The 16167-nt window shown below is 33.3% G+C and overlaps 1 protein-coding gene across 1 annotated transcript in view; it reads left to right on the forward strand.

The window, feature by feature from the left end:
• Positions 1 to 6891: 6891 nt before the first annotated feature.
• Positions 6892 to 16167, forward strand: part of tyn (trynity) — a 118721-nt gene continuing 109445 nt past the window's right edge. Inside the window, exon 1 of the mRNA XM_067780047.1 lies at positions 6892 to 7601. The gene's annotated coding sequence lies outside the window, so the exon portion shown is untranslated. The remainder of the gene's footprint in view (positions 7602 to 16167) is intronic.

Here is a 16167-nt window from a genome sequence, read left to right on the forward strand (position 1 = left end):
GGCTAAAGAGCACATTCCAGTAGCGGAGCCGAAAGGAAAGCACCATCGAAAGAGCTAGCTAGAAAGAGTAGCTAAATATGCCCGAGAGCAACCAAAACGAGTAAGGACGGGTCATACCTTTCATGAATGGGGCTGAGCAATAATCTTATCCCATTCGTAATCTCCAAATAATGCGCTGTATAAGATAAGAAATATATAGTGAGCAGTTGTACATACCTGAACGATTTTAAGATAAATAAAAAAAATCGCAAAAAACCCCTTATCTGAACGATCGGTTGTATGGGATATATATTATATATAGCTCCGATCGAAATGATTTTTACAGAAAATCTAATATGATATATTAGAATAAATATCACCAAGTTTAACGTTTTTATATTAGAAATTAAGGGAGAAATGGCTAAAAATCTTTCTATCTGAACGATTGGTTGTATGGGATATATATTATATATAGCTCCGATCGAAATGGTTTTTTCATGAAATCTTCTTGATACATTAGAATAAATATCACCGAGTTTCACATTTATACTTTCTAAATTAAGGGAGAAATGGCTAAAAATCTTTCTATCTGAACGATCGGTTGTATGGGATATAACTATATAACTATATACAGCTCCGATCAAAGTGATTTTTTCAGGATATCTTCTACGATATATTAGAATATATATCACCGAGTTTCACGTTTATACTTTCTAAATTGCGGCAGGAATGACCAAAATGGTCTTATCTGAACGATCGATTGTATGGGAGATATATGTTATAGTGGTCCGATACTACCGGATCCGACAAATGTATAATATAAAATAAAAATACATCCTTGTGCCAAATTTCATTGAGGTTTCTCAAAACTTGAGGGACTAGTTTGCGTTCAAACAGACAGACGGACGGACGAACAAACGGACATGGCTATATCAACTCAGTTCGTCGCCCTGATCAATTCGGTATACTTAATGGTGAGTCTATCTTCTATATTTCTCAACGTTACAAACATCGGACCAAAGTTAATACACCATTTCATGTTCATGACAGGTATAAAAACTGGCTCACCTGCGATAACTAAAGAGCTAATAATAATGTCGCTATTTTTAAATGCCGTTCTTTATGCCTCAGAGAAATATTTTTTGGTCCCTTAGAGAATTCCCATTGGCTTTTGGTTGTCAGCTGATGCTTGCACAGTTGTTGTATTATAGTGCGGTTTTAGGCGCAAGTGAAGTTACAGTGATGACCATGCAGTTGTAGCTCTATCTTACAGACTTGGACAGCATCAGAACGACTGTAAACTTTTCTTCAAAGGCACTGCGAATATTTTCTCTAGTAAACCCAGTCATTCAGTTATCAGAATTAGAACTAATTTTCCAGCACAGCTGATCGACTTCGTTCCAACTGTCAGATTTAGAACCAGTCTTCCCTATCCTTCTACTGTAAAGAGATCTTGCGATTATAGAGAATATCAAATTGAATCGTTGCCCAATTCAAGTATGTTAATACAAAAATTCAAATTAAAAAAAGTCACACAGATTATCTTTTAAGTTTTTTCTGAAAATTTAAAATAGCGACAAACAATAAAAAACAAATATTTATTCAATAAAATGAGGCAAAAGCGCTAACCAACAACACGAAACGTCAATTACGGTGACACAAAAGCATAATGCACAACAGAAATATTCCACATTTTCGTCATTACTCAAATAGTGAAGATCGTTCATTAGTAATTGAAGAGATTCGTTGATGTTTAAGCTTTTTAAGAATTTATGTAAATAGCAGATTTGCAACAAAAGCAATAACAACAACACCACCGCATCTAACGAACAATAACGAGCACGAAAATTTGCATACCACTGATTTACTATTGAACCGTTAATGTAACAAAACGAGTTTGCTATGTTGATGACCACAATTATTTGCTTCAACTTATGTGCAAATATAAGTGAAAATATTTTTTGAAGAATTAGCGCGCAACATTAACAAAAACGACAACGAGCAAACACAAAACGATGCTGGTGGGTGTTGTAAAATGTGAGTGAAAAGTTGAAAAGAAAGTAGTTATGGCTTGACAAAAGGTGTTTTAGTATGTTAACACAAATAGAATTTGTTTATTTAGCATGCAAATTAATAAAAAAAAACTACTTTTTAAATAAAAGTTGTTCAAAAAGTCGTTTTCCTATTCCTCTTGTTTTTGTTGACATTGAAGTTGTTATAATTCATTTTCATTCGTCCAGCGTTTCTGTATGTTGATTTTGTTGTTGCTGTTGTTTTTTCTTTTTGTTGCTTAATATTTTTGGTTGTTGTTATTTGTTGTTTCATATACAAATAGTACATATATAAATTTTCTCTCTCAAAGCATTTTTTTTTATTTCTTTCGTTCTAGAGCTGATTACTTCCTTTGAACTTTTAGTCACCTCAACATCACCAGATAAGACCACAAGAATGTCCAACTTGTTTTTCGTTTGATTCATTTTTATGTTTTTTTTAGCAATTTTTAATCATCTTACAATTAATGCCTTAAGGAAACTAGCAATAAAGCATAAGTGAACATAGAAATTTCAGCTGATTTTGCCAGGAGTAATCGGTTACTTTACTCATGATTCTTTTTATATGATATCACCAGCACATATTGCTGTCAAATATATTTATCATCATTTTTCGTTATCAGCAAAGCTATATCCTTCGCAAGGATACCACTTAATTTACAAAACTAGAGAAAAATGCGCATATAATTTTTTTTTTTCTTTCAATACAGATAACTTTTCGCTGAGTATATATCTCAGGTGATATTACCACATCACATGATGTTCCTTATAACATCTTATCATCTCTTTACATCAAACGCAAAATTCGACTAGCTTTTATGACAATGTACGTTACAACTTTTTGCTGAATATACATATATTGCTAGTGATATCACCCCATCACATTAATGTCACAAGTCTACCTCTTAAGTATTTTTACCACGTTCTTATTGAAATTTGTATACGGCTGAGTGTTATTCATATCATTCGACATTATAAAACTCATACTCACTACGAATATGGTTAGTAAACTGATCACATGTATATCACATAAAGTGCTTTATAACGTCACATCATCTCTTTACCGCAAAAGCATAATTTGACTAGGTTTCAGGGTGTATATGACAAGATACGTTTTAAAAGCATATGTGCTCAACAGAAAATATATCGCATGATTTGCTTTATTGTACTTGAGTTCCACCCTTACATACACTATTTTTTCTCTTACTGCATTCGATTTATTGCTTTCTCATTCAAATTCACTTTTTATCTCTTTCAAGCTGCAAACGCGCAAACTCACTAATTACTTTTATCATTGACATTTTTTGTTTGGTTTTATCTGCCAATAAAAGTAATCAAAATATCGTCAATGCATATTAATCATAACAAATATCATTTTGACATTGTTTCGCTTTGATTGACTTTTTATTTCCAGTTTTCCTTTTTTTCAATTAATTACCTAAAACTTTTCAGCAGTGAAACTTGAATGATTTAACACCTGCTTTCCTCTCGACTGATCTGTGATGGAGTATGTGCATGCAGGAGTAAATAAGTCTGCGGCTTAAGTTTGGATTTATGTTCCAGTATTAAGGAAAGCGGCCACCGTGGTGTGATGGTGTGATGGTAGCGCGCTCCGCCTATCACGCCGTATGACCTGGGTTCAACTCCCGGGCAAAGCAACATCAAAATTTTAGAAATAAGATTTTTCAATTAGAAGAAAATTTTTCTAAGCGGGGTCGCCCCTCGGCAGTGTCTGGCAAGCGCTCCGATTGTATTTCTGCCATGAAAAGCTCTCAGTGAAAACTCATCTGCCTTGCAGATGCCGTTCGGAGTCGGCATAAAACATGTAGGTCCCGTCCGGCCAATTTGTAGGGAAAAATCGAGAGGAGCACGACGCAAATTGGAAGAGAAGCTCGGCCTTAGATCTCTTCGGAGGTTATCGCGCCTTACATTAAGGAAAGCATTTAGTTGTGGTTGACGAATGAAATTGTAATTTTAGCACGTACTAATTGGGGATGATAAAAATAAAAATTAATTGAAAATGGTCTTCGAAATAAAATATTCCAATATGGAACAGTCATAATATTGTTATATTCTTCACGTGGCTACTAGTATAAGACTCTCAAGATATGAAAAAATGTTGGGGATGAGTGAATTTGTACTTGGGCTTGACCTCCCGATAAGGCCAGCAAAAGACCCAAAAAAGGCAGCTTACGGAACACTTGGACAGTTTAACTGGCCGAAGATGTGCTTTAGCCTCTCTGCCAAACACAACGGTCTAAGGAATAATTTCTTGAATGTGATTGTAAGGGATGTGCGTAAATGTGATTGATGATATCCCTAAAAATGATTACACTGAAGATGGAGCAACGCTAATGTCGAATTGTATTCGACAAATATTTAACAAGAGAACGCCAGAAATCCACCATAAAAGTGAATTGAACATGCCAAGACTCAAAAAATTAAAAATTAGACTGAAGATGGCACTACGCTGAAACTGCTGCACTTGTAACCTAAATTTGACATCAAAATTGATTTCTTCTATGAGTATAGGCAGAGCATATGCATACTCCAAAGTCTCTATCGATACAGACTACTTGAGGTTGGAAGGTATTAATAACCGCCGCAGTCTTTACTCGATGGGAATCACATCTCAATGTACCTGTCAAAGTTCAAGGGTGGCGATAGGGTGGTCTGATATTATTTCTTAACATGGACTAACTGTAAAGATACAACCTTGGACATACTGCCTCCCGCATCATGCTAACCCTGTTGCAATCGCAGGAATGCGAACATCCAGGGTTATCTTAAGCGCGTGCGTTTGGCATGACAGAGTGCGCCCGTTAACTACGCGCTATCTTTGCGTATATAAGTATGGATCTCATGATATCGGTAATAGATTGGTCTTGATTTCAAAAGGTAAGAAGTATTGGAAATCGGAGACTCCACATTTTTCTTTTTCGCGAACAGATCTAAATGCCCGCTTAAGGATTTTTAGCAACACTCTCGGCCACGCGAATCACTGATATAGCAGGCGCATTGCCATACGAATCTTTCATTATGCGAGATGCATCATTGGTATATAAAACCCTGGTAATAGGGAAGCCATCCTTTTGGATGTCCAAAGGGTTTTGTCGAGCTCCAAAAGATAACATCGAAGCTGCTTAGATTTTCTTATGAGTAATTGGCCATGAAATCAGCAAGACGATATAGCGTTTCATAAATATGTATTGCGGGCACTTTAATATAAGGGAAACTAGATGACCAATTAGCAAGTAAGGCGTTAATCAATACTTGATGTTGCGGTAGCATGATTAGGCTAATAATAGGAGCAATGCAATGACTCAAAAAACAAAATATGACCTTCAGCAATTAGCGCGATAAAAAAGATATATTCAGATCATTTGCAATATTTACCACCCACTGTTGGGGTCCATGCTGCTGGGTGGAATTTTTATTGTGCGATTATAAAGTGCACTGTCATCGTAAAATGAATTTCTGTAAAACAAGTTTTGGAGATCTCTGGTTACAAAATTTCATATTTAAGACAAAACGGAAAAAAATAAGCAGCACGCTTGTTTCTTAAGTCTTTTCATTTGATAAGACAACTTTTTTCTTGGCATAGTGTATTCATAAGTGACACACACACATCATCACTGACTTTCCATCAAATATGTTGCCAACAATAATTGCCAGCAACAAATGCCATCTGCACTGCTGCTACCAGCTCAAACCACAACAGTCGCGCATAAAAATGCTGCTTGAATGCAACCGGTTTATTTAACAGCAGCGAAACAAAACTCTACACACATTATTGAACTGCACGCTGTTGAGTGCACAACGCTGGTGGTAAGAGACAACATACAACATTTGGACGATTCTTTACTGGATCTAACGGAGTAACCTTGATCTTGTCAGCGGAGTAACATTGAAGGCTTTTCTGGCGTCTCACACAAAGTTAAGATCAGTTACGAGTCCAGTAGTGTGCGCCTGCAGTTCAAGTTCAATGACGATACAGAGCGCGAGAGTAAATGAGCGATAAATGAGAGCTAGAACGCATTTTTTGGCTACTCACTGCGCTCTTTAACTTTATGCTGCAAGTCTACATTGCTTAAGTTTACTTGGAGACTAATGTATATTTTGGCTATTGTGCTTTTCTCTAACTTCAATTCTCAATTGCCTTTTTTCTTGCTCTCTCTCACAATGAATTTCAGCTACTACTCACTACACAAAAGTGCTCCATCGCAGCATATCACGCGCTCTGTTCTTGAATATTACTGCGATACCGGTCGCACAATTTTTATTTCACTCTACTTATTCTCAGCTTGTATGTAGGTATTTTAATATGTAAAACTGTACGCATATATGTATGTTTGTCCGTTTCTAAGCTGTTGCTGTACAAACTCCGCAATTTCTTTGGCATTAAGCTTAAGCTGCTAGAAACTTTCTTGCAACAAATCAAGCATTTCGCTCTCTCAACGCTTGTAGAGTTCTGCACTCTGTTTTGTGACTGTGATGCGCGTTTTTCTTTGCTTAGTACTCCTCAGCTCTTACTGCTTACGGAAAGTTGTGTGCTTCTATTGCTTTCTCCTTGTCAGCAAGCAAGAATTAAAACAATTTTTTCTACTAAATTATCTTCAGCGTAGCTCTCTGTATGCCTCTATCTTCTACTGCTACCGCTGCTTTTTTCACTTCATCATTCAAGTGTTTTATGCTGTTGTTGTTTAGCTCAATTTTGCTATTTTGGGGCCAACTCACTTGCTGCTGTTGCCTGATGAACTGACGTTTGCTGGCTTTCATATGTCGTCGTCGTTTGGAGACCTTTGAAGAAAGCATAAAAGAGGCAAATTTACAGGTTCAAAGTCATTGCCCATGATGCAATTGATGTGGTAACAACGCTCGAAAAATTTCGCTGCACAGTCCACACCAGAACAAAATTTCAGTGTTTAAGAAGAGAAAGATTTTCCAAAAAAAAAGTGCAGAGGAACATAAAATAAGATTAAAAAAAGCAATTGGTTAGATATTTGAAAATAAAAAAAGAAAACGAAAACACAATTTTAAAACTTATTTGGTGTGAAAGTGCGCTATTTTGTGACAAAACTCGTACCAAACAATCAAACTGACTTTAAGCATAAAATAAATTGAACCCTCCTCATATGTGCAGACTCTTCAGATGTGTTTTCCAAATATATAGCAGCCTTAAGTGTATGAATGCAAATTTCGTTTTGTGCTATACCTTAACTTTACCCTTACAAAAATGTGCACTTAGTTATTCTGAGAAGAAAAGAAACACAAAAATACAGAAAAATCTCAAAAACAAGAAGAAAAAGCAGTATCTATACCCAACAAAGATATCACCACGTAAAAGTGTTGCGTCCTTTAAAAAAAATATATATGAAATGAGCTTAACTTGAGCAAAATATTTTTGAAATTTCTAAGTGCTAACAAAATTTTGAAAAATTTTATTAAAAAAAAAACAAATCTTGCTGTAACCTTGAGAAAACTGTTGAATTTCGCAAATACTTTTTTGGAAGTCATCATTCAGTTCAATATCCACATCAACCGTGCCGTTTGGAGTTAAAGTGAATAAAGGTATGTTCAAATAAGCAAGACAAATCTTGCGCAATAAATTTGGAAAATAAGACTTCGCAGAAGGCGAAGTAAAATTCAAAAGAATATGGACCCTTGAGAAGTAAAAAAGTGAACTGTGAAACTGAAACAAAAAAGTCATACGAAAAAGCATTTCTCAAAAAAAATTCTAAATTATAAGAGAAACATAGTTTTGAGAATATTATTTTAACAAAAATATTGCAAAGTAGAAAATGCAAATGTTGTAAATAAAAAATTTACGTAATAAAATAAGATAGCAAAAATACAAAAAAATAAATAAAAACTAAAACACTAAAAATATATCTTTAAGAAACATATACAAAAAAAAATAACAAAATAGACTGAAAAACTCCCAGTTAAAAAAAAAAAACAATTTAAAATTAAATAAAACGAAACGGTTAAAATTATTTTTAAAAATTTATGCAAGTTGCACTTAACCAAAAAGATTACCTATTGATAAATTAAGATAAATAAACAGTAATTAAACAACTAGAAATATAAAAAAAAAATATGCTATATACTTCAAAAATTTTGTAAAGAAATATAACTATAAAGCGATTAAAGGGCAAACATATAAAGCAAATAAAAAAAAAACATTATAAAACTCTGCAAAGGGAACACAAAACAAATAAAACCGGCCATTAAAAAAAAAAAAACATTTTTAAAAGAGACCAACTTAAAAAATTACAGTTTTAAAAAAAATGTATTATAATTTAAGAGCAAAGAACTACCTTCAAAAAACTTTTATGATAAAAAAGATAAAAAAAAACAAGTTACATACAATTTAAAAAACTATTTTAAAACAATAAAAAACAAATAAGGAAGGCTAAGTTCGGGTGTAACCGAACATTACATACTCAGCTGCCAACTTACAGCTTGCAAAAATGTTATATTACCTTCTTTTAAAAGTGGGCGATGCCACGCGCATGGTCCAAAATTTTAGTAATTTCCTATTCTGCGTCATAAGGTCAACCCACTCACCAAGTTTCATCGCTTTATCCGTCTTTGGTAATGAATTATCGCACTTTTTCGGTTTTTCGAAATTTTCTATATCGAAAAAGTGAGCGTGGTTATAGTTCGATTTCGTTCATTTGAAATAGCGATCTGAGATGAGAGACCAGGAACTGACATACCAAATTTCATTAAGATACCTCAAAATTTACGCAAGTTATCGTGTTTGCGGACAGACGGACGGACATGACTAAATGAATTTCTTTTTTCGCCCAGATCATTTTGATATATAGAAGTCTATATCTATCCCGATTATTTTATGCCATTACGGGGTACCGTTATGCGAACAAAATTAATATACTCTGTTAGCTCTGCTCAGCTGAGTATAAAAATTAATAAGCTCTTAAATTACCAATGAAAAAAAAGATAAAAATAACTAAAACAAATTAAAGCTAAACAAATGAACTAATACTTAAAATATTAAGAAACAATGTAAAATAATTAATAAAAAAATATTAGTAATATATAAAAAAAAAACTGTCAAATATAATCTAAAAAAAAATGAAAATAAAACTATGAAATAATAGTAAAAAAACGAAAATAAAATCACTAATGTGAAAAATAAAATATTAAAATAAATAAATTTTAAAAATGAAAAATTTAAAATATAATTCGAAAGAACATAAAAAAAAACAAAAATAGAATAGTTTAAAAAATCAATAGTGAATGAAAAAGTAATAAAATTTAATTGATAAACGAATAATTAAAAAAAGAACATTAAACAAAATAGTTCAAAAAGTGGCGGCTAAAAAAAATTTTATAATTTAAAAAACATAGCGTAGAAAAGAAATAATAACATATATAAAAAGTTAATAGAATAAGAACTAATTAAAAAAAAATTGGCAAACAAAAACAATTTGAGTAAAAATATAAAAACAAATAAAGCAAAAAAATTTGCAAACCAGTCGACAAAATAATACAAAAATTTATCAATTAGAAAACAAATAAAAAATAAAGCCAAATAGAATAGAATAACTACTAATTAAAACAATTTAAAAAATTAAAAATTTTTTAAAATAATATTTGAAAAAATTAAATTTAAAAAAAATGCAATTGAAAGTTGCATTCAAAATGAGTTAACAGAAATTGTTAATAAAACATAAAGTTAACTAAATAATTTTAAAAATTCTTATTACTGAAGTAAATACAATACAAATAATATGATAGATTAAATAAAATAAAATAACTAATTTTTTATAAAGATTAAATAAAATAAAATAAAATAAAATAAAATAAAATAAACTAAAAGTATATAACATCGTGTAAGCAAAAAAAAAAAATAACTTTAAAATTAAAACTAGAACAGAAATAATGAAATAAATTAAATTAGAAGAGTAGAGATATTAATATAAAATTTTTTAAAAACTAAACAAACTTGGAGAAGCCAATAAAAAAAAAACAATATTTAAAACAAAATACAGTTCAGAATTGCATACAAAATAAAACTAGAAGCTCTTATTTAAAATAAAATTAGAAGGTCTTGTTTATTTTAAAATATAAAGTTAAAAAAAAAATTTTAAAATTATTAATTAAAAAAAAATTTTTTTAAGAAAATACAATTAAAATAACATAAAACAAAAAAAATAATTAAATAACGCACTATATATTTTAAAATATTGCGTTTAGTAATAATATAAGGAATAAAACAAACTAATATGAAATATAATAACTACTTATTAAACATAAAATACATAAACTTGAAACCAAAAACTAAACAAATAAAAAATTTTGAAAATTTTTTGATTGAAAAGAGCATGAAAAAAAACAAATGGCAAGCAGGAAAAAATGTATAAACAAAATTCATAAGTATTTAATTAGCGAGCTTTGCTCATATTGCTTTATACAATGGTTTTTGTAATTGATATTAGAGAAAAATTGTAAGTTTACAAACGGCGATGGTTACTAGGACATGTTTCTGAATTTCACTTCTTCATCAGCTAGCTTTTCGGGAGCTGAGCGTTGAACTCGAGTCTCCAACATTCATATCAGTGCAAGCCTTTTTTAGCATTCATATGGCGTAGCAGCTAAAAAAGGCTTGCACTGATATGAATGTTGGAGACTCGAGTTCAACGCTCAGCTCCCGAAAAGCTAGCTGAAAATTCATAAGTTTAAACAAATAATATGTATCATTAATAACCTCTCTGTCAGCTGGAGTTGATTCAAAAACAAAGTTTTGCTTTGTTCTAATACGCGTTTCATTGCTTAATGCACCTACTTCAGGGAGCCTTTAATTATATTGTGAAAATGAATATTGTTTTCTCAAGTAAACTTTAAGGCTTAAGTGTAGGATAAAAACACCTTTCGTGAACAAAATGTTGTTCATAGCGTAGTTAAATTTTTAAGTTGAAATGAAAGAAGTTTCAACATTTTATTAATCATAATTATCTTATGCTTTAACAATGCCTAGTCCCTACTGCAGATGCATTTTTTCTTAGAAACTCGCCATGGTGGGAATATACTCAGCGACTCCTCGAAAACTACTGAGTTCGCGCCTTGCTATCAGTCCTTTGTGGCTGCCACTGTTATTAGTAAAAATTGTTTCTCTTTTTATTAAGGTAAAATTTAATTTAGTTACGAATTAGAACAAAAGTATAACCAAGGCAATGGCTCTTTTATTAGAGACTGCAGAATTTTTCTAGAGACTCCCTTTTTTGACTACATATCAAATCTGTTGGACATGCGAAACAAATTCTAATGCAAATTTTATGATGAAACTGATATCTTTAGTTTATTCGATCCTTTTTAACTAAACAATTTATTTTTAATATTTTTCATTTCATTGCTTAAAGAATATGAAAAGTTCCAAACCAAACCGCAAGATAAATAAGAAGAACTGCCCAGTCTTGAATAGAGCCAAATTTTTTAAGTGAAATTTACGATGTTATACACATACAGTCAAAAAAATCACACTTATCGGATCACTAGTTCTGAAGTTTAGGCAGATATTGGTTTCTAGTTATTGCGTTTTGGTCTATAAAAATTTATATATTGCGCTTTGGTTTGAAAGTGATTGCATTTTGTGCATTTTGGTGTGAACAATATTGCTGTCTTTAGAATAGATATTTTGGTACCATCGATTCAGCGACCCTGAAAAAAATGGTTGAACCATGTGTACAATTTTTGACGTATTAGTACCAAATATGAAGTACATGGCCCAGCTCTAGTTTTGCTTGGGAGTAGTTCATTGTGCAATTTTATGAGATTTCAAAAGAGCTCGCCCTTAGATGTTCCGCTAAATACTCTGCAGGAGTATTTCGAACTGAAGTCGGCGATTCTGGCCAAGGACCAGATGTTTCATACGCTTAAGGATTAGTTGTTGAGTACTTGTGTGCTCCTTAAATGCTCTTAAAGTACTCTTAAAATCATCCTTAAAGAGTATACCAGCACTCAGCGAATCATACTCATTCAGATAGGTTAGGTTTGGTTGAACTGACCGGTCCATGACGACCTCACATAGACTGAATGAGTCCGTAGTGTTACCAAAAGTTTATCTAACGACCAAGCAAAAAAAACCTATCAAAAACGAGGACCTATGTTATAAAATAACTCCGTCCTCTTGGCAAATACCAAATGCTTTATAGGATCTATGCCACTTGCTGCTTCCATCTCTGATCACTGTATCATTCCTAATAGCTGCAGTCTTAGTCTGGCGAGCGCAAAGCACAAGCACAAAACATGCTCGACCGTTTCTTCCTCCAACCCGCACTTCCTACATCTGCTATCACTAACCAAACCTAGTTTAAAGGCATGTGACGCCAGAAGGCAGCGCCCAGTCAGAATACACGTCATGAGTCTACAGTCCTCTCTTTTTAATGATAGATGCAACTTTGTTAGAGTAAGGTTGTAAGACATACACATAATCTTCGACACTTTACAACCCCGTGCTTGGACCCTTTTCTTTCAATCTCGCCCAATCTAATTGGGACGTCTACAGAACAAGCTTCATGGGATGCGCCCTTTTTAACTAGTTCATCCGTTTTTCATTCCCATCTATTCCTATATTGCCAGGGAACCAATATGGATGCATGCTTTTCCCTGTCCCGATTCTTTCCAGGGATTGCTTACACTCTAACACACTTTAATATGCTGTGCTATGCGAGATTATTGCTTTAGTTGCTGCTTGGCAGTCAATATAAAAGTTAACTCGTCCGCGATTTGAGCACCCTCGCGCCAACCATCCACCTCTATTGTGGCTTTAGGTGCCCCATCGCACAGCGCAGATAGGGAATCAGGTAGTCTGTTCATCCTGTAATTGATGACGCTATACTACTATGGCCGTATGGTCTGCGCTCAAGCTGCGCCGAGGCACTGAACGTCGATGCAGTTGTTAACGCTATGTTCTTTGCTACCTAGTCTATAGGTGGAATGTGCAGAATGGTATACAGTGCAGACGTTGGGGTTGTTTTCAGGGATCTGGTAATGCTAAGCATTGAAAGCCTGCATACCCTCGCTAATTTTTTGAGGAAGGTCCTTCTTTGTGTGGCTTTCCACCAAACAAGAAGTCCATAGTATAGAATAGGATTTACAATCGCTGTAAATACCCAATGAGAAAGAGAGGGCGAAAAGCCTCGCGTACACCCCAGCATTCGTTTACATGCATAAAGTGCCGTCGAGGCCTTCTTCACCGTTTCCTTCACGTTCCTAGATATTTTGTGCAAGGGTCACCCCTCCTTACTTAGGCCTGGTACAATTTAGTACCTTGTACCTCTCAGTAAACAAGACCATATCCGTCTTCTCTGCGTTGGCTGTCAACCCGACATTAGATGCCCAGGTAAGAATATTCCGCAGCGCGCGATCCATCAAAGAGCTAATCGTTGGAAGGCATTTTCCACTTATGACAATTGCACTCACTCTTGTAAATAAAATAAAATTTTCAGCTCAAAAAGTTTAAAAATTGTATGAAATTATTGCTTTTTGCTATGAAACGTATTTGATAAGGAATGTTTTAGAATGGCTAATTTTTCACTTTTTTTACTTCTCTTTAAGATTATTACATAGATTTTAGAAAGTGAAGCTAAATCTCATCGATATCCCAAAAAAGTTAAAGGTACACTTATTGCGTTTTAGTTTGGAACTGCTGTTGTTGTTGTAGCAATAGGGACACTCCCCGAAGGCCTTGGGGATTGTTATCGATGTTGATGGTCCTTTGCCGGATGCATATCCGGTACGTTCCGGTAGCAAGCACCATAAAGGCGACCATCTCGGGAACGATTTGGTATGACCACATGAAACCTTCCCCCTTTAATCAGTTTGGTATTTTAGTCGCCTCTTACGACAGGCATACCTACGACGGGTATATTCTAAGCCCCCTAAGCCGCTGGTGTAGGTATATAGGGCATTACCAACTTTATCAGTGTAATTTTAAATAGCCTTACCGGGTTACCCTTGCCTCGCCTTTATACAAAATTAAATACATGTGAGAAGAAATTCCGTTGGGAAGAAATTTTTAGATTGGTCTGTATATCATCACTTCACATTTGATATGCTTCACATACTTGTACTATCTGTCTTATTTTGTATTTAAATTTAAAGAATTATGAGCCTAGTGTTTCTAATAAGTACCTACTGAATGCATTGACCTATTGTAGTTCTTCTACCCCACAAACTATTTTTAACGTTTGCTCATACATATACATAAGACCATTCCTATATATACATATATATAAGTACATTGGTTACATTCTAGTTTTTTTGCTAGGTATTTAAACAAATGAAGGCATTATAATCAAATTAGTCAAGGTAATGTGCATGTTTCTTTTTGCTTTCATAGTAGTAAAAAGATAAAGAGTTATACGAATACAGAATATGAAAGAAAAATTTACTACTAGCGTACTTGTTTAATTCTTGAAGGGCTTTTAGCTGGTATTGTATGAAATAAACGTTGGAGTTAGTTTTTCTCTAGAAACTTGCAATTAGCTACTCGCATTGGGCTATGCATATGAGCTTACTTGATGGGGCGCACAATTCACCCATTCCTAAAGTTATATAGAGAAAAAATATGAGAAGGGAATTTTAATTTGAAATAACTTGAAGCTCTTTAACCGATTTCAAGTGCACTTGGTAGTAGTTTGCAGTGATATTGTTGCTGAAACGAAAACTTTTTGTTTGGAACCAAAGTTCTAAATAAACGATCGGCATCTGCAAGGCTGATGAGTTTTCACTGAGAACTTTTCATGGCAAAATACACTTGGAGTACTTGCCAAACACTACCGAGGGGCGACCCCGCTTAGAAAAAATGTCTGCTAATTGAACCAAATTTCTACCATAAGAAAATTTCTTTAATGAAGTCCAAAACAGTTTTCAATATTTCTATTTTAATTTTAGGTATATAAAAAAAAGTATATTATTAATCGATCTCAAAATTCATGTTAGCTTCTACTAAAAAGCTTAAATTTATTTAAAATTTTTTTAATTACCAGCCTAAGGAAATATGCTCTAGAATTTTCCCCACACCAACTTCCAAAATCGATGTCTTACATCAAACTTTTGTTGCTTCTATATAAAGCCATTCATTAGCGTTTATCCGCTGTAAGCCAGCGGCATTGTTATTACAATTAAAGCGAATGCATACATAAATAAAATAGTTTGATGCAAACCAAAACAATTAACTCGATGTATTGTGCGTCACTTTATACGCAGCGGCAAAAGCAAGAAAAAGCAATCTACAACTTAAGCAGCACCACCAATCATGTTATAAATTTAAAAAATTAAAAAACAAAAACAAAAGCGTACTATTAAAATTTTTCTGTGCACACACACACCACTACTATCTTTGCTTATTAGTTGTATGTACTACAAATATTGCATAATAAATATTCATATGCACCTGCAGCAAAATATGGCAGGCATGCGTGCAAGTTCGTTTCCTAAGTCTTTTGAATTGTTGACTTAATTTGTAGGTTTTGTTTGCTCGTGGCTTTCATTGTTGTAATATTTTTGTGGTATTTGATGTTTTTTTTGTAATCACTACATAATTTATAAATGCAATGGTCTTAGGATATATTTATGCTTGTAGGTATGTGTGTTATATGGTTCCATACGCGCCTCGAATGCGCCTACTAAATTAGTAAAATGTAGTTCTATAAGGCGTGTTATGTAATTGCTTTCCATTTTTGGTTATCAAAAAAAGAATATTAATAATTTTTCACAAAAAAATGGAAACACGAAAAATTTATGAATTTTTATATTTTAGCAATAAACTTAAGTGAAAAAACTAAAAAACAGCAAGTGACTTTAGTAAGATAAACAAGTTTTTGAAAAATTAAAAGAATATATAATATAAAAAGCAAAAACTAGTTCCTTTGAAACCGCCGCAACAACAAGCATATCTTTGACACATGATTACATACAAAGTATGTACTGTGCAAAAGTATAAAATATGCAAGGAAGGCAATTGGGATAAAGTTTACAACAACTAATGCATAACGTGGCTGAATACGTTTGTAACACTTCAACCATCGTAGGAGTGTGGGTTCAAATCCCACTCCCGGCAGAAAAGGCTTTGAAGAGATTTACAAGGTATAATCGAAACGGCTGT

Source organism: Eurosta solidaginis, chromosome 4, assembly GCF_040869045.1.
Source record: "Eurosta solidaginis isolate ZX-2024a chromosome 4, ASM4086904v1, whole genome shotgun sequence".
Classification (NCBI taxonomy): Eukaryota; Metazoa; Arthropoda; class Insecta; order Diptera; family Tephritidae; genus Eurosta; species Eurosta solidaginis.